The sequence below is a fragment of the Lepisma saccharinum genome, chromosome 23 (assembly GCF_977018435.1).
Source record: "Lepisma saccharinum chromosome 23, izLepSacc3.1, whole genome shotgun sequence".
NCBI lineage: Eukaryota > Metazoa > Arthropoda > Insecta > Zygentoma > Lepismatidae > Lepisma > Lepisma saccharinum.
The window spans coordinates 30,687,655-30,715,051 of record NC_139251.1 but is presented as its reverse complement, the minus strand read 5'-3'; the positions used below and the strand labels follow the sequence as shown (position 1 = coordinate 30,715,051).

The 27,397-nt window shown below is 38.8% G+C and overlaps 2 protein-coding genes across 4 annotated transcripts in view; both read right to left on the bottom strand.

Moving 5' to 3' along the window:
• Nca (neurocalcin homolog) overlaps nucleotides 1-27,397 on the bottom strand; it is a 465,127-nt gene that overhangs the window by 115,178 nt on the left and 322,552 nt on the right. The window lies entirely within an intron of this gene.
• LOC145977737 (neuronal calcium sensor 2) overlaps nucleotides 1-27,397 on the bottom strand; it is a 157,951-nt gene that overhangs the window by 97,552 nt on the left and 33,002 nt on the right. Inside the window, exon 1 of one of the 2 annotated variants that reach the window (XM_083109988.1) lies at nucleotides 22,851-23,514. The exons of the other annotated variant lie outside the window; for it this stretch is intronic. The gene's annotated coding sequence lies outside the window, so the exon portion shown is untranslated. Of the gene's footprint in view, nucleotides 1-22,850; nucleotides 23,515-27,397 lie in introns of those variants that run through there. 2 annotated transcript variants of the gene reach the window in all.

The following is a 27,397-nucleotide window of genomic DNA, read 5'->3' as shown; positions in this document are numbered from 1 at the left end:
GATTACCAGATATGATATTACAAATTTCCATATTATTTATAGTCCAAAAATTATAAAATAGACTAATATGAAGACTTCAACATCAACCATTAAACTAAAGTTATGGTTTTAACATGAAAATCAACAAATTGAGCAAATTTCGCACATATTACAATACAAAACAATTAATTTTCATAGAAACCCATTTCCGTCCCATTATGAAATTTTGCTCACCAATAGTCAATTGATGTCTTCAAAACACATATTTTTCTTTCAAAGAATTTAAAAATGGTGTTTCTGAGAAGTTTTTTTTTAAAAAAAAATTACAAAATTCAAGTACCACAGTCATGTTGCATTTCAGATTAAAGCTCATTAAAAGCAGGAGAGAATGACACCAACTTGAGCTCTCTAGGTCAAATAGTTTTTGATCTACAGCTGTTTAAAGATTTCAAAATGTCGTCAAATTCTGGGATTTTTTGCTTTTTGGAAGTCAATAACTCAAAAACTAAGAGCCGAAAAAATCTGAAATTTGGCAGTTTTCGTCAACTTTACTGGTACTAGCACTGCACCAAAAATTATCAATTTCCGGGATGTCAAGGTTCAGACCCCGGTTGATTTGGCATGGAATGACCCGTAAACGAAGTTGTATACTACACAGCAGAGGATCGCTAGCCAACTTTTAAATAATGTTGGCGGACACTTCGAAGTCAAGAGGAGCCTTTAGTATTCTACCATATGATTCAACCGATGACCAAGCATGCAGTTCCATTAACTCGCTGTTTGAAGAGGAATTTCGGTACTTCTTGTGAAGAAATCTAAAAAGTTAAAGTATAATTCCCGGTTTTCAAGGCGAACTTTCCAAAAATTCAAGGGTACGAGCAGATGTATTCTCTCCTTCCACCTTTCGTATTACCGCCTCTCACCACTCCGTGCCCACCCCCCACACACAAATACAATATATTAACAATATAAAGGGTCTTTGCGATTCCAATGTATCGAAAAATTCTGATTCAATTTCATTAAACGGTATATGAATTTAAGTATTTAATTTAAGGTTTGAAGTTTACATTTGCCATTTCACATTCTGAGACACGAAATACATATACAAAAATGTCAAGAATGTTACAGGATATACTAATCTGCGAAAAATTGTTAGTAATGCAAGAATCTCAAACTCAAATTTACCTAATGAACTTCAAGATATCCGAATAAACTTCCGTGTGTCACATAGATTGTTTTATTTTCCAAGCAGCTCTTTCCTTCCTTGATAAAAATTGTGAAATACTTGCATCAGGGAATTTATAAATATGTATAAACTCAATTGGATTTGTATTAATAAAAGTTGCAATTTTTCACGTCTACGGAGGAAAATTCACGCAGAATTCCCGGAACAAAAATTCACGTATAATTCCCGGAATTCATCTGAAGCAAATAAAAAAAAATGCGAATAATTTTCTACACGTACATTAGATGAGCTGAGGGCAAAACTTGAGTTTCTAGACTATCAGATTAAAAGAAGCCAATGCAAAGTATGAGCATTACATCGATCGCGAGGTGCATGTCACGTTTTCAGTCAAATCAAATTCTTCCCGTGTACTTAAGGACATTTTTTTTTTTACTACAAGATGATGTTACAAAAAAGCGATTGGGGTGAATCGATTTTCGAGAACTTTGACACAGCATGATAATAAAAACACAGCCTCATCAACACTAGACATTTGATTCATGCCCAATTCACAGACTGCCTGAATTCCTTCCCTATTCACCGATCATGACCCCCGGCGGAGTGTGACACGTGCAGTCTTATCGAAACTCTTCCAGATTCACAGATTTCTCCCCTCCCCCCCCCCCCGTCCACAATATGCGCCCACCTCCTCGGAGAAGTACCTTACCACTCCCCCACAAGCACCTTCACGGATTCATTCAATAAACACACACGAATTGACGTGGTTGTGCGAAGTGAATATTTTGTGATCCAAGTGAAAGTTGTTTGGTTTATGCGATATGGACCCTGTAAGAAATAATGATGGAGGTAAGTTTCATTGATATGTAAACTGCGTTACTTCCACGTAAACTAACTTAATCTATGAATTGGGAAGAGGTTCTGCACGTGTCACACGGCCGCCGGGAGGAGGGGGGTGATGATCGGTGAATCGGGAAGGAATTCAGGCAGTCTGTGAATTTGGAATCTGGGAAGTCACAAGACATTTATACAGAACCATTTTACACAAACAAAACACGAGAAACCCCCCCCCCCTTTTTCCAGTCTCATCTGAAGATTACTGCGACTCTCTTCATTGACCTGAACTAAGAAAATAGTGTACTCATTTTGGAAATACAAAGTGTCCCAAAATAATGTTTCCACTCTGTGAACGTTAATAGCAGGAACACAAATAACAGCAAGCATGAACTTTTTTTTTTTTTTTGGTGTCGCATACCTTAAAGTTATAGATGTTCATTGGCAGCAATACATCATCTGCAACGGTCTGCAGCACGGATCAACAGATCGAAAAGATGGAAGCACAGGTAGTGTCAATTCCATGTTATCCAGTGGCCGTGGCTTTGTGGCTTCCACATCGTTCTTCACAGTTTCCCACAGGTAGAAATCTAACGGTGTTAAATCGGGAGATATGGGTGGATGGATATTCGACACTTCTAACGTTGCTCATGCGTACCGCCTGGCGGGCTGTGACGAAACTAAAAGCCACAGAATGCCTACACGCGTTCACACGCACTCAAGATAAACATTACAACTTCAAGCACAAAAAGTTCAGTCAAGTTATCTTTAATAGTTTCTTTAACGGTCGAAGGGTGTAAACACTATTTTGGGACACTTTGTATAGTAGAATGATACAACAAATTGAAGAGAACGAATTCGTAATATAGGACAAACACTCAACATACCCAGGGATAGCGCGAGGTGTTGGGTGTTCACAGTGAGTGTGAAAAGAAAGATAACGCGTAATGCATACATAATTGAAATAAAAAAGGGGGTATTTGGATGTTTTGTAGCCCCTGCTGCTTCTCTTTCGAAGGGAGCGTTTGCCACTGGTGACACATTCGTTTTCGAGAACAGCAATACATCTGACCTTCCTAGCGAGCAGTTAGAGGCCAAGGCAACGATTCTTAGTAAAACAGAAAGGGTTATTTGTTATGTAAAAGAAAACTGCGCATGCAAACTATTCGCAACTCGATTTCCGTTTCAGGTCCCTGCTTAAAATTACAACAACGAAGTTATTTCAGGATCTGGGAACAAGAACATAATAAAACAAGACTCTGGAAATAAGCCAATGGGAATAGGAGTATCAATAATTCAGCAGCGACTAGAGGTAGAGGGGGAAGGAAACTTTAATTCCTTTGCAAGTCAATCGCAGGATCACGCCATCGCCATGGGAGAACCTTAGGAATCGACCGATCAACAGTTTCCATCACGCAGTCTTCATCAGGAAACCCGCTTCGATGAATGGGCAAAGGCAGAGGAAGTCCGGAGACTCCCATTCCCCTCTTTCTCGCACGCTGCATGAATGATGCAGCAAGCGAAACTGGTTCTGCAGCTCCCAGAAGCAATTATGCATCTTCGGCGAAAGTCATAAAAGAGGCGCTGACACTAAATATTTACATTAGAAGCTGGAGAGCCTTTTAACCAATTTATCCGTTTAGAAATCACAATGCTGTTTCGCAGTAAGCAATTAAGCTAACGATGCATTGCTACCTCCATTCTGAAATCATCTTAAAGTGGAATCACACGGAACTGGATTTCCAGTAGGAATGCCCTAGTTGGCGCTGGACTGGCTATCTGGCTGCAAATGATGACTGCTGGACTGATTTTGACGACTACACCGTGTTCTAACTGCAACTGGCTTACTTTGTTATATTCTCCAAAACAACCAATCGGAGCGAAAGTTTGGCCATGTGAAGATAAGTAAGTTTGGAAAAGAAAAAGATATTTTTTCGTGAATGAATCCTGCGAAACTCGTGTATGAATATACATATCAGAGTTCATTAAACGTTATTGACTATACCTTCATTACCATATTTTTTCGAGCCAATTTCTAGTCCATGCTTTTCTTTAAATTTTAAATAATAACAATATTAGATCTTCTCAAGTCGCTAGTCCATCTTACTAGCTTGTTTACTTTTGTGGAAACAAAAGTATACTGACAAGTACGGTAATGAGTATCGTGTGAGGCGAACTAGCAGGTGAACAAGTATTACACAACTAGTCCAAGTTCAACTGGAAAAACCAGCAGGAAATATAGCCTCGTGTTATTCAAGCATTACTGTGAAAAGGACTTCAGACGAACAGTTAATCTGTCCCTTCAGCACTAACTCAAGCCACCCTAAGAATTAGTAACCCGAGTATGTAGAGATAAAAAGTTAATACAGTTATATAATTCAGAAGGAAACTGACCGTGTATTCTTCCCTCTGAGACGATGAAAATTCCACCTCAAAATCACACGCCAATTAAATGTTACTGTAAAATCAATTATATTGAATTGAATCGTGCACCTCTTTCTTTGGATGGCTCCCTGATGGCGTAGTGGTAACGTCGTCACATTGTAAACAAGGGGTCCCAGGTTTAACCCCCGGTGGAGGAACATTAAGAGTTCGGATCCCATTTTAAACTGCAGGTCCAGTCCATGATTAGCCTCTCAGTGTATGAAAGCGGATTGAAACAAAGAACTCAAACTTTCCTCAGGGGGGTCCTCTTTCCTCCTCTAGTGCTGACTAGGGCGAACTTACTGCAACCAGTGGATCATCGCGAAGATGAAGATGAGTGGTGATACGATGAAATGGATAAAGGGACAATCACAAACATACATGGACAGGACAACACAATCTCCACAGAGGATTATACAGGCTGCGAGCCCAGGTGTCACGAGCCTCGTTGTTTGCAAAATGCACCCCAGGGTGTAATCGTGGAAGTGAGGTTTGGGTTTCTTTAGAAAGGGTCACCCCTAACACACCCAGCGGGTCACGAGTTCGAATCCTGATAACGAAATACACGTTTCTTTGTGATTGTTCTTCCTCAACCATCTCATTTATTTGCATGCTTACAACTAGTTGTATTACTTAATAATGAGTACATTGTATCAAATGTAATGATAATTTCGTTAGTATCAAACCCATTCCTCCTACACTCAAGGGCTGAGGATCTGAATGATTGAATGAATCACCTTACTTCACGACTCTGCTACAATTTGCCAAGATCAAGATGAATGATGATAAGATGAAGTGGGTAAAATGTGATTAAAATGACTGCAGGTCCAGGCGCCAGAGCCCAGTTAGTCTGCAACAGGGTGTACTACGTGGAAGGCAGGTTGACATTTGAGTGTCTTTAGGAAGGGTCACCCCTTTCACCTCGGTGGGGGATCTAATATAGCGTTCTGACTTTAGGGCTGGGATATGGCAATTTTTGATTCTGAAAATATTGAAATGTGTGGGTGAATATTGAAACTGAAAACAAGTTTTCAGCACTAATTTCAACAAGGACGTGGCGGGCCAATTCCTCCTACGTGGAAGAATAAGACACAATTCTTACCTCATTGAGAAAACTGAGGGTTCTCATTCTAGACTACTCATATAGTACACATAAAAATGCTGAGGAAAAAATGTTGCACCTACTCTTCTAACACTCCTGAAACCTCTTTCAGTCAAAAGGTACACCGAGGGGCGATAAGATGAACAAGGCGAACCCGAGTGCGACGCGAAGAACTGGTGCTGATTACACCTATCACAAGAACCCGACCTTCAGCTGTAGTCTTGTGCTCGTGCCAACTGTCGACGGTGTACTTTCTAGAGATAGCAGACAGGTTTGGTTATCCTGCCATGTTGCCTTTAAATTGTGGTAGCGGGAACATGCGTATAGAAAAGGGGGTTCTTAAAAAGGAAAGCAGATGATTAACATGGAAGTTGATAAGGCCTGCGACACTAGCTGTAAAACAGGAAAAACGATGTTGTGACATTTCCACTGGTATATCCACAGAATACGAAACACTACATTTTTTTTAAAGGCTTGTAGAGCATGGTTCACGAATCTTGTGCAAATTTCCATATTCAATAGTTTTTGCTGGCCGTATATAGGAGAAGTGACTATCGAGTCCATGCCTCTTTCACTGGTTTAGTAAACATTTTGTATTAACTATGCAATGACATCACTATATTACTTGGAAGAATTTTGTAAATGGTTTCGAGGAGACTCACAAACATAACGGATGGTCATATATTCTTAAAACTGCAACGATAGTGTTATTTTCTTCGCAACCTCGGCATGTTTCAGTACGTAATAAATTAACTCTAATTGGCAATTTCTATATTGATATAAAAATGCAAATATTTTATGTTCTCACGCAATGGAAAATTCGTATTAATAATAATCCCCAAAAACCACAAAGCTGCCCTTCCGATCTGAATAAACATTTTCCCTTTGATTTTTATGTCACGTGTTCGTCTTCCGTTTGAACTCGTCACCGTTTATTTGATTCAGAATGTTGAGTTCCGGTTGAGTTGAGCTGCTTTTATACCCCTTCCTCCTCACCCTTTGTGTTCCTTTGTAAGGCACTAACTTCTTTCAGGTATTCCTCAGATCGCAAACAACGAACCACATCTCAGTTCCTAGGGTTAGTCTGTAGGAGATGTGGGTGCATGTTGAAAACTTTTGGCACTTTTTCCTTCTTACATTGGTGTGCTTCAGACTAAGAGTTGGCAAGAACTTACAAGAGAGAAAGCGTGGGAAACAGAAAGAAGAATAGAGGAAGAGAGAGTTGAAAGAAAGAGAGAGGAAGATGAGAGAAAAGAGAAGGAAAAGTGGGGAGAGACGAAAGGGAATCAAGAAAAAAATAGGAGAGAAAGAAGGCAGCGAAGAAAAATGGAGAGGAAAAAAGCAAAGATAGCGACTAAGGAGAACGAAGAAACAAAAAAGAGAGGTAAAGATGGAAGAGAAAAAAATATGCCAGAGAAAAGAAAGAAGGAAGAGAAAAATATACAAGAGAAAAAGAGAAGAGAAGAAAGAAAGAAAAGCAAGACAAAGATAGAATACAGAGAAGGAACAAAAAAGAGGAAAAGGAGAGAGAAAACAAAGAGAACCAAGATAAAAAGGAAAGATAAGCAACAAAGGAAGGATAGAGAAAAAGTTAAGAAGTGAAGAGGAAGGAGAGAAATATGGAGAGAACACATAACGAGAATGAAGAAAAAAGAAAAGAGAATATAGAAAAGGAGGGAGGGGAAAAGATGGAAAGAGAAGAAAGAACAACAAGACAGGAGAGAAGAAGTAAACAAAGGGGAGAGAAGAAAGAGTAGCAACAAAAAAGAGGAAGGAGACCAAAAGGGGGAGAGGACCCAGTGAAGAAAGAAAAAGGGAGGATGTCTACAATTTCTTAAAAACAAAATTCCCTGACTTTTCCAGATTTTCCACACTTGGAACGAAAATTTTCCAGGCTAAAGCCAAAAGCCAGTAGTGCAATTCATACTATGATAGCATAAATAATACATAATTATAGTAAAACTTAGCAATAAAATCTGTACGAATTCTAGCATCTATCAAACAACCCAAAAATTGCAACAAGAAACTGGAAAATTCCAATATCAATTAGTCACTTACTGTAGCTAAATTTCTACATGATAATAGTTCAAAATATGACCTTTTCCTAGAGTAATTAATCTACACTTTCTAATGTAACTACCAATAATACTCAGTATGGTGTGTCCACAAGAAATGTCATGTTTGTAATTTGTCGTCTTTGTTCAAATACCCACTTTTAGTGCACTCTACAAAAATGTTCATATTTCCAAAAAACACCGTATATTTCCCTGACTTTTCCACGTTTCCAGACTGAAAAGAAGAGAGGAAAGAGCAGAAAGACAAATATAGAAGTGAAGGAGAAAGGAAAAGAGAAGCAGGAAAGAGAATACGAAATAGAGTAAGAGGGAGAGTGAAGATAAAAGAAAACAGCAAGCAAGCGAAAAGAGAAGGGAACGATAGAATAGTAAGAAAACAGAGAGAGAAAGAGACAAAGGCAAAATATATGCCTGAGGGAGAGAAAATAGGGGAGAAGAAATTAAGACATTGGAGCAATACGACGTGGCAAGTTGAGGACTGAATCCAATTCTCAGGTCACGAAATACCGAATACGAAGCAGGTGTTTAAATAATTGAGTCATCAGACTCGATAAACTCGTGTCGGATGAAGGAGGCATACTCGTTAAGGATTCTGAGCAGAGCGAAGAGCTAGAGCTAATTGTGACTCGACCTCCCTGATTCTACAATACTTGTTCAATCATTTGCGACGTGGTACTGCAAAAAGTTTTATACATGTGTGCAAAGTTACCTCTAATCGAGTTTTTCATGCACGCAAAAAAGTCAACGAAAATTTGACAGAGTACGCGATTTCTATAGATGTGCAAGGGGAATAAACCTTTGAAAATGAATACCTAGTAGCTTTAACGTATCTAACGTTTTTCGTTGCAGAATAAATAACAAAATTTAGGTATGGGAATTCGCGAGTTTCGCTCCCTAACTTTAATGAAATACTTGAATTGACTTTTGAAAATTCCAAAGATGGGCAAAATCTGGACGTATGGAATTAGGGATGGTCACAAAATGAGGATAACGGTTATCAGGATTTGAAATTATCCGATAGCCGTTTCGGATACAAAGATAATCCAGAAATCTGGATATTACAGATTTGATGAAGGATTTGTAGAAAATCCATACAGGGAAATACGAACATGAATAAAATAATATATGGATAGCCTGTACAACAAACGATAAAACTGTCCGGATAATACTCACATCGGATATCCGGACAAAAGTTTATCCAGATTTGGCCATCCCTATAGATAGTATGTATGTGTGGGGAGAGAGAGAGAGAGAGAAAGAGAGAGAGAGAGAGAGAGGTAGGTGTAGGTAGGCCCGCATACATTCACAATCTCGCACATGGAGGTGATGTGATCAGCACCACACTCCGGATTTGAGTTCTTAAGTCCACTTTATGCACAGATAGGCGAATGCAGGGTGGCCACTCTGGGACCATGATAAAATTCAAGTATAATTCCCGGTTTTCAAGGCAAACTTTCCAAATAATCAAGGGTACAAGCTGGTGTTTTCTCTATTTCTAACTTAGGTATTACCGTCTCTCACCACCCACACACACACAGAGATATTAACAATATATATAAATGTTCTGTGCGATTCCAATGCATCCAAATATTCTAATTCAATTCAATTGAGCGATATATATATATATATCTAATTTAAGGTACGGAGTTTACACTTGCCATTTTACATACTCAGACTAGAAATACATCTAAGAAAACAAATCACAAATCTACGAAAAATTGTTATTTGTAAAATAATTTCAAATTTACCTAATCAACTTAAAGAAATCAACTACAAGATATTTTATCTTGTAATAATCTTCCGTCTGTCAGATACAATTGTAGCTTCTTGTTCTGCAAAAGACACTATAAAAGCAAACGCATTGAGAGAATTCTCTTTTTATTTTATCTTGCTTTTTCTTCATAGATAAAAATAAAAGCTTAACTGTGAAAAACAGTATGTATGTATAAATTCAATTAAATTGGGATCTTTAAAAAGTTGAAATTTTTCACGTTTACGGAGAACAATTCAAGCAGAATTCACGCATACTTCCCGGAGCGAATAATTCACGCATAAGTCCCGGAATTCAAGGAATTACCGGTGAGTAGCCACCCTGGAATATCACCGTTATTAGGATTCATTAAGACAATCTGAAATTAATATAATTTATACTTTCTTGTAAAAATCAGAGGCAATTTTTAAGCTATGCAAGATTGTTTTTCACGGAAGTATGATAGTTGTAGGAACTTAAGTGTGTTTCTTCAGTAAGTCCCTTACAGTGGCAATTTACTTGTGATTGTACATGTTAAACACCTCGAAACGAATCAAGGACCGGTAAATCATACGAGGGCCTGACTCTTCTAGAAGTCGATTCGATTATCCTAACTTCTTCCATAATTGCAAGTGGGAAAACTGTAAATTTATTGCACCGAAATTTGCAGTGGGACAACAAAAGGGGTCACAATGCACGCGTATCAATTTCTCTCCGATTCATCAAGCAGGTAAACATTACCTTTTGAGCTTCCTCAAAATCAACCCGTCACAACAACTTCGGTATAATATCAGCAGGAAGCAATAACCTTACGTTTGGAGGCCAGGAGGTAACACGCACTTGGAAACTGCGCCTCCCTCTCATGGAAGATCCGATTTTGGAGAGAGGAGAGGAAAACGATGACTGGCAGATGCAAAGGCTGCCGGAATCCCTCTGACAGCAAACAACGAGTAGTCTCAACATGATACGTCACGGTTTACCCTGAATCCATCTCCCTCGTGAAAACATACCCCAGGATTTTTCCGGAAGGAATGGTCTCCTATGAATAGTCTAAAAAAACATATTCAGCTAACTTTTCGCGCTCGAAATTTCCTATAAATATAATAGTAATACAAAAAAGCATGTAATAATAACAAGGACGGGTTCCTATTATTTGGACTTTTCAAGGTATTTCAAAATGAATTTCCACACTGCTATGTAATGCTCAAATGAATACTCCCTCTGTCCCATAATTATTGTCCGGTATGCCAAAATGTTATCTTTTTATTGAGGTTCTTTTGGATACTTGATCGGCCAATTTGTACTGATCTCCGAGTAATAACGTTGTATGACGCATTCCCGTTTCATTTACTTCTTCTGTATACACCAATGTCACAGTTTGAATATCGTACAATTATTATGGGACAACAAACAAAAGTGTACCGGACAATAATTATGGGACAGAGGGAGTAATATCTATTCACTATTTTTAATATAAACGAAAAATAAAATACAGGGTTTCTATAAATTAGTTATACAAAAGTAACCGTTAATTGTGAAGAAAGTGTATGTGTAACAGAAATGGTTTATACATTAATGAATACAGCATACCTTCAAGTTTATTGTCGCACGTTGTTAGTTTCAGCCGCCGCCACTGAAGGCGTGAGCGTATGTTTATCTTATACAAGTACGCCTGATTGACCCATTGATTTCTCTATCTGGGGTTACATTAAAGAACGTGTGTTTGTCCCCCCCCCCCTTTCCCAGCAACGTTGACGAGGTGGCCACGCAATCGTTCCACCACGACCAATTCAAGTCGGTATTTGTGTAAGATAAACAAACGCTCATGCCTCCAGTGGCGGCGCCTGAAACTAACAACGTGCGACAAACTTGAAGATATGCTGTATTCATTGATGTATAAACCATTTCTGTAACACATACATTTTCTTCACAATTAACGGTTACTTTTGTATAACTAATTTATAGAAACCCTGTATATAAAACATCCAAAAAAAAGTCCCCGCCTTTTCTTCAATTTCCTAGTATGAGGTTATATTGTGAGGAAGTTCACACTGGACTAAAGGATACTTTTGTATAACTAATTTATAGAAACCCTGTATATAAAACATCCAAAAAAAAGTCCCCGCCTTTTCTTCAGTTTCCTAGTATGAGGTTATATTGTGAGGAAGTTCACACTGGACTAAAGAATAGTGTAGTGGCTAAACGATTGTAATAAAGCAGTTTAGGTCTCGATCATCCTGATCTTCGCGATTAGCCAAAAGTGGCAGAAAAGCCAAACAAAATAAACCAAATCAACAACAATAATAGTCGGCATAACGCCTACAAGTTAGGCAACCAAATCTACTCTAAAATTTAAACGCGTTGTGGCCGCGTCAGGATGACCAGCAACTCATTCCCAACTCTCAGGTGATTTATGATGCACACGCTACTTGAGAGAACAACTGCTACCCTCAAAATGTACTTTCCTGTGAAAAAGAAAGCAAAGTTACGATGAAGATATGGCCGCAAGTTGGTAAAGCTATGGACCGAGACTTCGTAACATTATATAATTTTCGCATGAAGAAAAACAGTGTTATATAGGGTAACTTCGGTGAATAACGCCACCAATTGGTCATTTTGTTCTATAACTCATACATTTTTATTGTTAGGAACATGAAACTTACATGTTTAGGAGAATGAACTTTCCTCTATTGTGTAATAATAAAATATTGATTGCACTGTTATAATGAAAGCAATAAAATACGAAATTCTGTGTTAATGCAAAATGGCGTTATTTCCAGATCTGTCGGGTAATAACGCCATGTTCTTAATTACAAGTAAAACATTCACATTATCTTAATTACAAATAAAACATTCACATTTTCTTTACTAAACTGTACTATGAAAAATAATTACTGTAGTAAGTTATTAGAAAAAGCATGTATTTCTTTTGTCTTTTCGCGATACCCAGTCCCTCAAAGTTCTGCGAGGAATTTGGAACAAACGTGCAGGAGCACATGCTATCTTCATTCCTTGTTTGACGGCTGGCATAGATTGCCTAAAGTCATCTACTGACCATTTGGCCTGTATATTTCTACATTTTCTCGCCATCTGAAAGTGGAAATTAACCGAAAATAAATATCTTTACGCCTCGAAAGTAACTGAGCAAGGATAAACCTATTTTCGAAATCAACATTTCCTTAAATTTGAGTTTAAATTGAGTGGCGTTATTCCCCGACACGATGATGGCGTTATTTCCCGAAACAACAGATTGCAGTTTAACCAACTGTTCTAAACTTACGACACCGACCATGAAAACCGTACACACATAATTCTCTTACGTAATAAACGTATTGTGTACGTACAACATTGTTAACATTTAAAATCTAATCCTACAATAGAAAAACACTCATCTTTGTCGGCGCGATGAAAATGTGGACCCTTTTTCCTCGAAACGCAACTCAAACGTCTACACTGTTCAAAGTGTTTCTCTTAAATGAAGGCTCGACAATGGCAACCGTTCTTATCATCAATGCTACCAGGCACCATTGTTTATCGCAAAACGGTGATTCACCCCTTAACTTTACATGCGTCCATGCTTTCAGAGTTGAAACTTTGAAATGGCGTTGTTTCCCTCCTGGCGTTATTCACCGAAGTTACCCTATTAAAATTTCTGGTGTGAATCCTATAAGAATGGTCTTTTCATCGGTCCAGTGAGTGCACGAAGTTAAGGTATAATTATTATTTCCAATAATTTCCACGCCGTGAGATGGTTCCTCCTAACTGCGTTATCACGGACACGTTCCAGTGGCATGAAGGTACGTCACAGTCATATTTCCGTACCTCCCTAATTTCCCTGTATGAAAACCTCATGAGGTGGGCATCATGATTTGATCTGATTAGATTTTGGTTATTTTCAGTCGCTTTTCTTGAGATTTTGGATAATCGCGACGATGAGAGTGAGTGACATGATTCAATTGATGATGAGAAACTCACAAAGAACACCCATGACCAGTCCGGGATTCGAATCTGGGACCCCTGGCGTGGTCGCGCGCAGTACTAACTATTCCGTTTGGTCGGTTATACATTATTTTGTCCCTCGTTTTAAACACTTTAGATGCTTGTAGGCACTAACAGCAAAAACAGGAAATTTGAGGAACACTAGAACACTACCGAGCCGGCCTACCTGTGTGAAATCGTCTCTGCTAGTGCTACCGCAACGGGATCTGTTGCCTTTGAAACACTACATTTCGACGTTGCTGGCTCGGTAGATCAGTGGAAGAGCAATGGCATTGTATTCCAGAGACCCGAATTCGAGTCCTGGTCGAGCCTGAATTTTTCGCTGAAATTTCTACATAGTATATCTCCTGCGTGCGCCTAATCTTCGCGAACTACAATTTACGTATTTTATTATACGTTCTAATCACATACTCTTAGTAGTAAGAATTCCTTTTTTCTCAGCTTTCATGAAAAAAATAATGGGGAACGCAGGAAAAGATTTGTAGTTCTTATTCAGGGTCTCTACCAAAATAACAAATCCAAAATTCTTGACTTTTTCTAGACCTTTTTTCCAGTTTTCTTAATTATTTAATCGCCCCCTACTTAGGTATAGTTGGAAATTAAGAAAATATGTATTTTTATTGAATGAAAAACCTCTACCACACGACCAGTTAAGATGAAAATTGGAGCTGTACTTTAACAAAATATTTAGACTGGCTTCAATTATTAATCCATATATGTACAAACTAATGCTTCAGAACTTACCCTGAGTGGAGAATAGCCACATTCCTTTTATATTTTTGCAAAACTTCACGTAGGTAATTCTTAAGAAAAAAGCGAAAAAAATCTTAACCACAACTCAATAATACAATTTCAGAATTCCAAACATTCAAATTATTAAATCCCAGTATAGGTATATAATAATGTAAATTCACTATACTGTAAAATATACTGTATATATGATATATATATATCCTTGAACACGAGCAAACTTTCTTCACTTTTTCTTAATCTACTAGTTATTTCTTGACATTCTTGATTGGTAGACACCCTGTTATTTTCCTCAATTCACGTCGCTTAAAGTGTGTGTGTGTGTGTGTGTGTGTGTGTGTGTGTGTGTGTGTGTGTGTGTGTGTGAGAGAGAGAGAGAGAGAGAGAGAGAGAGAGAGTGTGTGTGAGTGAGTGAGTGAGTGTGTGTGTGTGTGAGTGAGTGTGTGTGTGTGTGTGGGGGGGGGGGTGTGTGTGTGAGAGAGAGAGAGAGAGAGAGAGAGAGAGAGAGAGAGAGAGAGAGAGTGAGTGAGTGTGTGTGTGTGTGAGAGAGAGAGAGAGACAGAGAGAAAGAGAGAGCGAGCGAGAGAGAGAGAGAGAGAGAGAGAGAAGACCTATGCCGGGACTCGAACCTACATCCTTCAGAATTACACGAAATAGGGATAAAAGACAACGCGATTGCGCATCAGGTGCCACAAGAGCAACACAAATTCATCTCTCTTTTTTCATTTCGCGGACGTTACTTTACCTAAGACACGTACTCCATTTTCAGGGGTTAAGCGCGGATCCCTTGCGTGGAGGCGAATGGGAAGGCCTTCAGGAAGCCGCTTGTTGCACCTGCGCTAAATGGATAACGCTCTCAAGTTTTAAGCATGGAGCCCGTCTCGCCGGCACGTTCTGGATTTCACAGCCGAGGTCTGGGGAGAGCCTTGCGCACACGCAGGGCAGGGGCGGGCGGGAGAGGGCAACGACACGCACCTCGGATATCGAGCGCTGCTGAAATACAGGGATGCCGAACGGCAATGCTGCTGTATGGGAGGGAAGTTAGAGCAAGGGGAAAAGGTATCCAAAATCGTTCTGTTCACTTGACGGAATTTGCTGTTTGTTGTATTTATTGCAGTAAATTTTCTTCCCCGCATCCGACAAGACACATTAAATTTAAAAGATGTGAGAAGTTCACATGGCGGTGGTGTATAATCTTATGTCGAATCCTCTTTTTAACTGTAGGCCCAGTCCCGATTATCCTATCTAAATATTAAATGGACTTTAAACAAACTTTTCTTCTCGTCCAAGTACTGACTCCATACAACGGTTCTTCGATATTTGACATCCGGTCTGTACTAAACCACGCGTCTCAGATCCACAGTTGCCAGTGGCATTTTACCAATAATTTTACACCGCAAGTATCACTACTCACATGAATAATTCATATCCTACTTTACTACGCTTCTCCATTAAAAATAGTCTGATTAATGTTGCCAAGGAGGTTTTAACACTCCAAGCATGTTTCTTGAGGTACTTATCGTCCAAACAAAGCCTAAATGGGTATAGGCGGCCGAAGCATGGTGCTGATCACACTGCCTCCACAAATGACCGAGTTCGTGTATGTGTGGGACCCTAGCTAGCTCCCACAATATGCAATATCTTCTATATGCCCTACCTTTATACATGAGAGTTGTGAGGGATGTGCGTGTGGCGATCTATAAATTTTCAAACATTTCACTGAGTGTTCAGATATTTGATATTTGTTTTACAGGCACAAGACACGTGAATTATGACTACATTCGTGAGAACGTCAACAAAATGGCCGAATTTCGCACTCAATTTGAGCCAATTTATAGTAATACTGGAGATTTTTTTCTGTAAGTGTACCAATAAACCGAGACACTGCACTGGGTAGTGAAAATACATACATATTTTCCATTCCCATCTAGCTCATAAATGAAATAACTAGTAAGAAGTGAAAACGTTTCGTTTCGTAAGGAAATTTTAGCTTTCAGAATGTAGCAACATTGTCAAAGCCATCGTGGCTGCGTTTGCGTATTGGTCTATTGTTGCAAAGGGGTTGTAAAGAAATTCATGATTCTAATAAGACTGAGGCGAATAAGAGAGAACTGTAGGCGGAGTGGGAATAAATATTGCAACAGCTTACGTAAGGGTTCGCCATCTAAATGGCTTCACTGAATAGCTAAAATAGTCAATATATCAGTTCTATTGTCCTATGGTACTCCTGCGTGATGCAGAGAACAATCGCGGTGAGTTGGCGCCAGTGTCACTCGACGCCCAACCCACGTGATTACAGGGAGGGCCAGGTTCAATTTACCTAATTTCAGTTGCTTCCGAAAAGTCATTTATATATTAATGACACCACAGCTCATATCTGAAAGGAAAGATCGTGCACTGTCGCGTGGTGTTCGTGGGGCAGGAGAAGGTAGAGACTTTAGTCACACCTGTCCTCGTCTCTCAGGGATTACAGTAGAGAAACAACTGATGGCTGATGAAACGCAAGTCAGTGAATTTCACAAAGAATCTTTGATGTGACGATTTCCTTAAATTAAACTTGGTGGGCTTCCCCGATGGAGTAGTGGTAGAGCCTTGTAATCAAAGGATCCCTGGCTCGATTCCCGGCGGTTCGGATTCTAATTTAATCCATGACGAGTTCGTTACGTCGCTTTTCTTCTGATTTTGGCTAATCGTGACTATGAGGATGAGTGATGACATGATGAAATTGATGAATGAACACTCACAAAGAACGCCCGTGCCCAGGCTGGAATTCGCATAAGGGGCGCTTGTCGTTGTAGCACGCTGCGTTAACCACTCCGCCGTAACGTTTTAAAGTTGACGCGAAAACAAAATCACGGCATTCCCGAGTGCATTTTTCTCCTTGTGTGTCTGTGTGTAATTCTTGTTAAGTGGCGGAACTAGAAAAGTCTTATTGACATTCGCATTCTACGTAACAACTATGGTACTCGGGCCAATTTTTATGTTCAATTCTTCGAATTGATTGATCTGGTGTTTTAAGTTCACTTTATGGACAGTAAGGCTAATCGGGAATGGACATACATTTTAAAGTAACGAGAAATAGCCTGAAACTGAACTGATACACAATGTCTGCCAAGCGGGTATTTTAACTGGGTGTTGGATGTCAGTGCATCGAGTACCATCCCAATAATATTTCTTCTTTGCATCTCCCTGGTGATAACTGCACAAATAGAAAATAATGTAAAGTTTCGTTTTGTAAGAATTTCCCTTCTAAGATTTATGACTTCGCCAATGTGGATGCACCATCACTTTCCTAAAATCACCGTTCATTTTTATTGTCGCGATTTGCATTAGGGGCAGAAAAGATGCGCGAAATAAGGAAAATGGATCACTGACATTGGAGAAAACTTCGCTTGTTTGCTCCACTGCTCCATGCAATTCTTCCGTTTTCTCTCCGCTCCATATTAACGAAGGTCAGCTCTGCCTGTGACGTAACGGCACGATAGAATCTTAAAAAATCACACGAACATTTTCGTGCAAATGAAATCGACAATTTCAATTCAGATTTCTTTTAGTGTAGGCCAACGTATTTAAAACGAACTTTTATAATTCATCACTGGTCTCAACGTAAGACAAAATACAAAATTAAATCGTACACCAGATGTTAGATATTATACGAAGCGCTCTCAGTGCTCTATTGACAGCAGCCAACATGAAGCCGCGTCCATCGCAGGTACAAACTCAATCATGAAGAATGAATGGGCTGACGTACGTAGGGTTGCCCTCTAAAAGCCTGTAACGATCTCCAGCCCAAAAGGGACACATCCCCGTTTTCAGTTTTCAAAATGTAGCATAGAATACCATAATCACCATGATTAAGTACTTTGTATATCATGCAAACCGGATCAACAGCTATTTTTGAGCTATCAATAAAAATTTCACATGACTCTTGGCGGAAACAGTTGCTCTTCGAGCGAAAGGAGTGACCATAATAATGACTTTAATTGAGAAATCACGCACCATCAACGCGTTCTCTGTACAGTTCCGTGCAAATATATTCCTACTGTGTACGTTCTCTTATAGTGTCGTTTTTAGTTCTGATATTACCGTGTTCTGCAATGAATATTTCAAGAAACACGCAAAAGAAATGTGTCACTGTTTACGAAAAAAATCCTTCCATGTTATACAATCTGCCATTTTTTTGGGTGTGTGTTTTAATTGACTACCAGTAAGGATACTGTTATCGATTCGTATTTTGAATTCCATGTAAATTATCTGTACAGCCGACGGCAAAAGTAATACTATGCCAATTGTATATCACAGTGTTAGTTTACTCCACAACGTCAAATTCAGGAATGTCAATAAACATCTACACAATTCAATTCCATGAAAAGCATAAGATGTAGATGAAAACAGAAAGGTAACAACGACGGATTATTTTCCTACTCTTTATCTTTTCGGCCAATTGCACGCTGCGATTCGGAACATCGTCCATGTTAAACTTGTGCATTTATGTTAAAAAGTACGAATTTCCGATCTCTTTTACTTACTATGAAGTTAAAAAAAAAGAAAGTTCGAACAATTTTGAGAATAATAAATGCACTAGAAAATATAGGACTAACCATACACTACACATATTTAAAAATGGCACTGTTTCCGATCATTTATTATTTCAGTGGCCCTTACAATTTCAAATTACTTATTTTTCTATATTTTATTTTTTGAAAATTTTCGAACTGTAACAGTGATTTCAGAACTGCAATGTAAAGTCCGAAATAAAATATGTATTTGACAAGTATTTGTATAATAGCACTTTTGTTAGGTGTTGTTTGCAGACACGAATGTTATTTCATAATTTTACGATTTAATTTAGCAAGGACAAAATATGCATGTTCGCTGTTTCCAAGCTCACAATAGAATTACAAAAATAATCACCGAGGTCTAACAATTCATTATTCAACAAAGCTTGGGCGAAAAATTAGTAAAATGTAAAAAAAAAAAAAAAATCATTATAAATCTCCGTATTATATTCAGGCAAATAAAACACACGAAACATAAATATGATAGAATAAGCATTAACAAACAAAGATTTAAAAAAAAAAACCGTAGAGGATTTGCACAAAAATCCAAATTTATAGAGATCACACTAATCGATTGCACCTTTAACCTTTTCCGGGAATTGCAAATGTCATGCGGTTAACGCTACCGCAACCCAAAGCTTCAAGACAAATTGGTTTCAAAATTTAAAGAAGATATTACTTTCTTTTACAGAATTAGAATGGCCGCTTTAAAAGAAAAACTCAAACAATTTCATGTTGCTACGAAGGCTGACTGAAGTCGACGTTTCTCGAACCGTGACTACGTCATTGTTCTCCTTGGTACTGACGGATTAGCACCACTTAGAACTTTGGACCTTTGTTTAACACTGCATATTTTTTAGAATTACGTTCACTGCGAGGAAAGCGCAATTTGAAGACACCTGATAAACAACATCACTGCACAGTCAAACGGAGTACTCGAGGATAATACAAGACTCTCCTCTTCAAATAAAACCCTATGCTTATAAAACAAACAAGCAATTTTGAGAGGTTCCTCTGTAATGAGAATATAATATGGAAATCAAAACTAGCAGAACGACAGTTTTAATTAAGAAATCAGTAATAATCCCGTTGGTGAACGATAATTGGCAGTGCTGCAATGTGGATATACATTTGACCATTAGCCTATCGGATGAGCGCAGGTAAACCAGGTGGAGAAATGCAATACAGTGTGTTCACTTTAGAAAGTACACTGCCGAACTCTGGGGGTCCAAAACTCTACAATCATAAACCAAAAGATGTACGAAAGTCTTCTGATACTGTAGCTCGGATTGAACTGAGTAGGACATCTTAGAATGAAGGACGATGCAGTAGCGAGAAAAGTATTTTCTTGACGTAACGCAAGAAGAAGCCGATACAGGAAGATGGACAAATGACGCAGACAGGCACATCGGAAGATTGAGGATAAGAAGATGGAGACAGAATGGGATGGACCGGAACTTTTGATAAGGCAAAGGGCCGTGACGTCATAGGAAGAAGAACGCTATATAAGCTAGTGCTACTGTCCGTCCGCCTTCTGCAAATACGAAGGCACGTGAAAAGAAGAAACCAAGAAGAAGGAAAGTATGATGTGAGGATGGAAATAATTGGAGAGAACGAAAATTTTCGTTACAAAAACAACCTGAGGATTGAGCACTTATTAAAAAAAGGTCATTATTATACGGATGACACAAGAGTGATGCGTTATCTAAACAAACGTATAGCATTTTTCTTCTTCCACGTTTCTTGAGGATAGAGAATAGACATGAAAAATTTCCAAAAAAACTTTCGACAAGAAAAACTGTACACAAATGACACGTTTCCTAGATACGCTGGGATCAGGAATACTGATAATGCTGGACACAAAAGCATATGTTCTGAACAGACGTAATGGCTGTAATGTGTCTAAAACGTTCGTTATTCACCATTATGTTTCCGTTACTACTTCAGACATATATGTTTGGTTTCTGAATAGATTACTAGGTATCGGCATTTAATTTTGTATAAAGCATTAAATAAATTATTGTTCCTATCCTTCTTCCGCTATTCCACACCGCTTCTCTACGCATCGAGATGATGAACTGGATAGTGGGGAGAAACAGGCTCTTATCTATGGTTAGAACTCCAGCTTCGTTCTTATTTTATTACATATTAAATATAGAACAGGTGCTCACACGACTAAATTACAATTACTCCGGGCAACACATTACATAAAAGTTTTGAAGCAAAAAAATTACACAAAAGTCACTGGCAGTGGAAATAAAGATAGTCATAAAAAGTCAATGGAAATGAAAGCAGAATGTAATACAAACATTTAGGCGGACAAAGGAAGAGTAATGTAAAACTATTACGCGTTAATTTGGACTCCAAATGGAGTCAGCCTCGCAAGCTTCTAGTCCAAAATATCTGCTTCCTAAATCACATTAAGTATAGCCCGGCAATCAGGCAATTCGAGTTAGATATCAAATCAACCAACTAAAAATTAATTTTGAACCTGAATGTTTACGATTTTCTTCACTTTTGATAATTAGCAAAGTCTGTTCAGTGCATAAAAAACAAAATTTTAATTTTTGGAACGAGATATTGAATTATTAAAGTTTGAAACTTTAAAAAGTGGTAAATTTTTGCCTAACTTTCATACAGTGATCCAGAAATCTGGAATACTTGCTCGCAGAGAGCTTCTCTTCGGTTCATTTTACAGCTCTTATAATAAGCCTGGTATGATAAAACGACATTTTGAGAATTTTAATTTTCGAAAATTTCAGAAAGACCATTTTCAGTTTTCGGTGGAAAATTAATGTCAAAGCGGTTAATTTCGTATGGGTGTGTGTGTGCGTCTGTACGGAAAAACGAGTTAAAATTGAAAAATAACAATATTGCAGTTGAAACAAAGAAAAAAACCGGGAAGTGAATCAGAGATGACAATTCTTCTGCTTCATTTGAATAGTCTGAATAAACGTAATTCCCGCAGGGAAGATTTTCCTATCAACACATCAACAGCTACTGGAGATTAACTTGGCTATACATGTTCTATTAAGTATACGAAATTGAGTACACCTACAATTCTTAATCCAATTGATTTTTGAGAATGATATATTCCAAAATTTAAAAAAAAAACACTAAGTTGCTGACCAAGGTAGTTTATTAAGATATAAAAACACTTAACATGTAACTTTTCAACCCTTTATCGGGGTCTTCCTCAGACGAAGGGTCAGCAACTTAGTATTTGTTAATACGGAAACACGCCTTCATTATATCACAATTTAAGAACGAATTTCAACATGGGATGAAAAATTACATTCATGATCCGATTATACTGTTGAGAAAATTGAAATCTTACACAATATATATTGCAACAGGGCTCTTTACAGTACAGAAAATCCATCAAAGTATTGAACGTGAAATAATGCAAAGATATACAAAGTTTAAGTAGCATGTTACAGAAATGTAAATGACGAATGACACTGGCAGGCAATGCAAATAGGGAAGTGAAACATTCGTGTTCAGTCCAGCTTATGATTAGACAGGCTGATCGGGGAGTGAACCTACAGTTTAAAGTGGGATCCGAAGCACTATGCAATTTACAGGAGATCGTACTCGGGATCCTTTGATTGCAGCAAAGAACGGAAAGAAGCACGTGGAAGTGATAATGTATCCTCAAGTATTCGCAACTTGGCCATGACAAACGACCACTGAAGGAAGTTCATTTGGGAAAAATAATTTTCCATCGTAAGATATTCTTTAACTTGTTCATGTTTGTATTTTGCTTACTTTATGTGGTTTTTTTCTGCCTCTTACGGATAATTGCAACAATGAGGATGAATGGTGATGAAGAGACATGCATAAAGAAAGTCGTGCCCAAGCCGGGACTCGAGCACGGAAACGTTGGGGCGGGGGGGTGAGGGGAAGCCTACCAAAGGCATTCGGCCACCGAAGCGTTGCTCTCAACCTTTTCAAAGAAAATAAAAGTAGAAAATATACATTGAATAAAATGTAAAACCTGCTGGTTTCAGAAAATACCAAGTACAGACACTGGTTGCTTATATTTTACATGCGATTTGAACAATGGATACTAAAGATCCATGTCTGATTCGAACCAGGAACATCATTATTACAAGACGACAACCTTAACCTCAACATACACACTGAGAAAATAAGAGTACCCAAAATCTTCTATACAAGTGATGGGATTACTTACCACTTAATAAAACCTATAAGATGAAATCCTCACGTCCTAACGTTCTGGAACCAGGTAAAATGCCGTAGGATGTTCCCGTCAAAGTGTAGCACATATATAAAAACAAATCACTTTGCGAATATTACAATATCTGAAACAGGCGAAAAACTCTCACTAACGCATTCACAAAACCACCTCCTCACAGACACAAAACACCCAACGTAATTGGATCACGAGAAGAAGACACAAGCCGATCTTCCTGTTTAAATCGATTCGCCGGTTTGTTTTCTAAATTACACACTTGTTTGATGACCCGTATAAAAAGATCCGCACGAGCACCACAAATTGTTGAGGGCTGGTGTCCGAGTTGGCCACTTGAAATACAAATTAGATAATCCACTACTAATTCACTACTGAGGTTAATTTAATCGTTCCATTCCGGTCTATATTTCAAGACAGCAATCCCCTTCTTCTTGGATGGGCGGATGAAGTAGAACGCTAACTACCGTGAAATATAGCACTAGCACTAGACACTAACGTCGCTGTTGCCTCCACCGTACATCTTTGAGCGCCGATTTGGGCATCGGTGAGTCTGCTAAGAACCCGTAGCGGGCGAGCCAAGCGTTTGCTCCCTGTCAGACAGCTTATCGCACCGTGCCTGTCCTCCCGTTCGCTCGTCCCCGCGGCTTCTCCACTTCGGCACACTTCGGGCAGCTTCGGGCTGTGCGCACCCGGGCGAGTCCACGAAGAGGTTCTGCAGGTTGGTGAGCGGACTCCTCCCCGTCAGTGTTGCCACACGCACGGACATTTTATGAAAAGTAATGGACTTGCAGGGAAGGTGTGTAGTGTACTCCACGACTACATCGAAGCTGTAAGTGAGCTTTCAGACCGAAGCGACACGCGACATATGCCGCTTGGGAACGAGCTAATCATCAGCAACGTCTCACACCGTAGGGACATGATCGGCCGCACAAGCCTGCGTTCGATTGGTGAAATCCTCATATGTAGCATGTCGCTTCGGTGTGATTTCTTCCTAAGGTAGCTTTCAGACCGAAGCGACAAGCGACACAGGGCCCTTAAGTCCATAAAAAAGTAAGATCAATCCAGTATTGCCCATCCTGATCAGTTTTCATCCGATTCTCAATATATAGTTCTTTAAATTACTGTTAATAGCGCGACTAAAGTGAACCTAATGTTAGCTCTTATGGTGAAAATGTTTTCATGACGTATTTATCCAAAAATGCAAATTTGATAACAATCAGAGGCAGCAGGAGATGCGGCGATGACAAAACAAAATAATAAAATTATTGCATTTTAAATATTTTAGAGAAGAAGTAAAATATAAGTCATCCCTCATCGCTCTTGAAGAAGACCTTTTCTTTTCAGCCCCCATGTTTACAACCCCGGCAGGGTCTCTGTGACGTCATCAAGATGAGACTTCTCATAGTATCTGCTATTTCCAGCACGATAAAGCATTCAACAATGCTCTTGTTTTAAAGGGGGAAACATATTGAAGAGCATCGGAACATAACTTACATAGAATACATAAATGTAATGGTGCATACAAACAATTATAAGGAAGCAAAAACATAAATAAACACACGGTTAGTGCTGAAAAAACTGGAAAAACAAAAACTCTTGATCCATTGTATTTCCTTCATAGTATTTCTCCTTTCAATTTTTTGAATCCTGCTGTTCAAATCAGACAGAATCTCTTTCCTAGCACATCTTACCTTCACACTAGGGTTGGCCAAAAATATCAGAATTCCGGAAAATTTAAAATCTCGATTCGGAAATTTTACTACCCGGATTTGGGAGGCAATCTGAATTTCGGATCGAGAAGTTTTAACAATTTTTCCATTTTTCAGGTAGAATTTATTAACAAAGTTTCGTCTTTCTAATATTACGATCATATACTCCGTAGAAAAATAAAAAATCCGGAATTGACCATCCCTACTTCACACGTCATGTTATCATTATCAATGTAGGAATGGCGCCCTTCTTCTGTCTCTTCTTTAGTGTAATTCATAGTAATTGGGATTTTAAATCACGTTCGTAACATTATAGTAAAAAATGTTAGCAAGCTGAAATTTGGTACGTATTCTCGATAGGATTTACTCTCCCAATTCGGAACTTCTCATCGGTCGAAAATGTACGGTAAACATACTCAGAATTTTCTTCAGATAATGTGGACACGCGCTAACAGCACCATGAGATAGTGACATATTATCACTCAGATACTAGAATATGAATCTTGAAAGATTGACCCTGACGTTTGGCAAGCCTTGCGATGACTACGTAAAAATGTCACGCTTCGCTACTGATAACAATAACCCGAGTTCTCACTCAATTTAACCAAACAAATTTCAAGCCCATTCTGTGCAGGTTTTTTTTTTTAAAGGCAGTGTCAAAATTCCATGACATTTTACGTGATTTTCACTCATAGGCTGATTTTCCTAATTTTTCCAAGCTTATAACAGTTGGAGTTTTCTTCTTTTAATCGCATTTAATTCACAGAAAGGTTAATCGGGACTAGACCTACAGTTTAAAGTGGAATCCGAACTACTATGTACTTCCACAGGGTATCGAACCAGAAAGACTTTGATTAAAAGGAAACAGTGTTACCGCTATGCCATCGGAGAAGTCAGATACCTGTGAAGAAGACAACATTATTTCTTTTTTCTTCTTCTCTAATCCAATACATGCTAATATTCCAGTAAATTGATGCTGAATGAACAATAACAATGGTTGACGTTGCTACTTTGTGTCACTAATTACAAATATTATTAAGTTGTTTGATTTTTGAATTCCTTGTCGCTCTTCTGCCCCTCTAGGCTAATCGCGACAGTAAGAATAAGTGATGATATGAAATTTATGAAGGAACACTCACAAAACAGCGCATACCCAGGCCGGTATTCTAACCCTGGGCACCAGGATACCTAGCGCGCTGTGCTTACCACTTCGCCACGGACGTCAACAAAGAATGTTTCTAAGATTAAAGTGGAAATTGGAAGGAAAGAATTGAATTTTGCCACTGAAAAAGGAAATCGTGCTTTCAGGTTATGGCAACACTGCTCCCCGTTTGAGGCTCGCAACGTCGGTGTGTTGCGTGTGTGTTGTCTCCGGGCGACACGCGAGGAGACGTTACACCTCGCCTACCAACGTTGTCGCGACGGAGAGGACTCATAAAATACACAAATTCCGTGTTTCCCCATTCTCCGGGGCAACCGCGTTCTGTTTTCCCCGTCAAACGGTCCCGTGACGACGCGTCACGTTTTAATCCGAGGTCGTTTCACAAATGTCAAAGTTCCAATCCGAGCCCACTTTGCGAAAAGAGTCTAATCGGTGCGGACATGATGAACCTGTGTATAAAAACGGGAAAAGACAGGGTTGTTAAAGGTACAGGAACTTTAAATAAATTCAATTCTGGTCCGGGAGAGAAAATTAACAACCGTAAATGGGTTCTGGACAGTAAAGAACCTTTCTATCTGCAAAGTATTTCGATTCGGTCCGGGGACTTTTTTCCGGTTCAATTTAAATAAAGTCCAGGAACCTCTTTTCCGGCTGAATTTAAATTCGGTCCAGGAACATTTTTGCTCATTAGAATTTATGTGTTCCTTGATCTTCAAGACATGAATCCCAGGGTTTTTAAAGGTTCAGGAATTGTAAATAAATTCAATTCCGGTCCGGGAGAGAAAATTAACAAGTGTAAATGGGCTTTAGACAGTACAGAACCTTTTAATGTTTTAGTATTTCAATTCGGTCCAGGGACATTTTTTTCCGGATGAATTTAAATACGGTCCACGAACCTTCCTTCAGGATGCATTCAAATACGTTTCAGGAACCTTTTTCCGGCTGAATCCAAATTCGGTCCAGGAACTTTTTCCGGCTGAATCCAAATTCGGTTCAGGAACTTTTTCCGGCTGAATCCAAATTCGGTTCAGGAACTTTTTCCGGCTGAATCCAAATTCGGTTCAGGAACTTTTTCCGGCTGAATCCAAATTCGGTTCAGGAACTTTTTCCGGCTGAATCGAAATTCGGTTCAGGAACTTTTTCCGGATCAATTTAAATAAGGTCCAGGAACCTTTTTTACGGATCAATTTCAATACGGTCCAAGAACCTATTTGCAATTAAACAATATGCAACGTACCGAATTTAAATTATGCGAGAAACAAGGTTCCGATCCTGCGGCGGAACCCAATATAACCCATTAGAATTTATGTGTTCCTGAACCTTTAACAACCCTGGGAAAAGAACGCCAAGAGGTGACAAAATTCATTAGCAAAAACTAAACTAAAGTCTGATCGAATAAAAATTGTATATATTCTGCACAGCTGAAGCCTAAAATGATATTAATTTTTCGTATTATAGTATTTCGACGTAGCAACTGTATACCCTTGGGCCATATGTACGATCAGTGATGGCGATTGAACGATTGGTAGTGGGCCATTTAACATTTTACTTACACCAACAATAATGCATTACTATCAAATTACAAATTATCAAATGACTCGACTCGACGCTGATGTGCAACAGTTCACTTTTATGTAAGGTAATTATATTTTCTT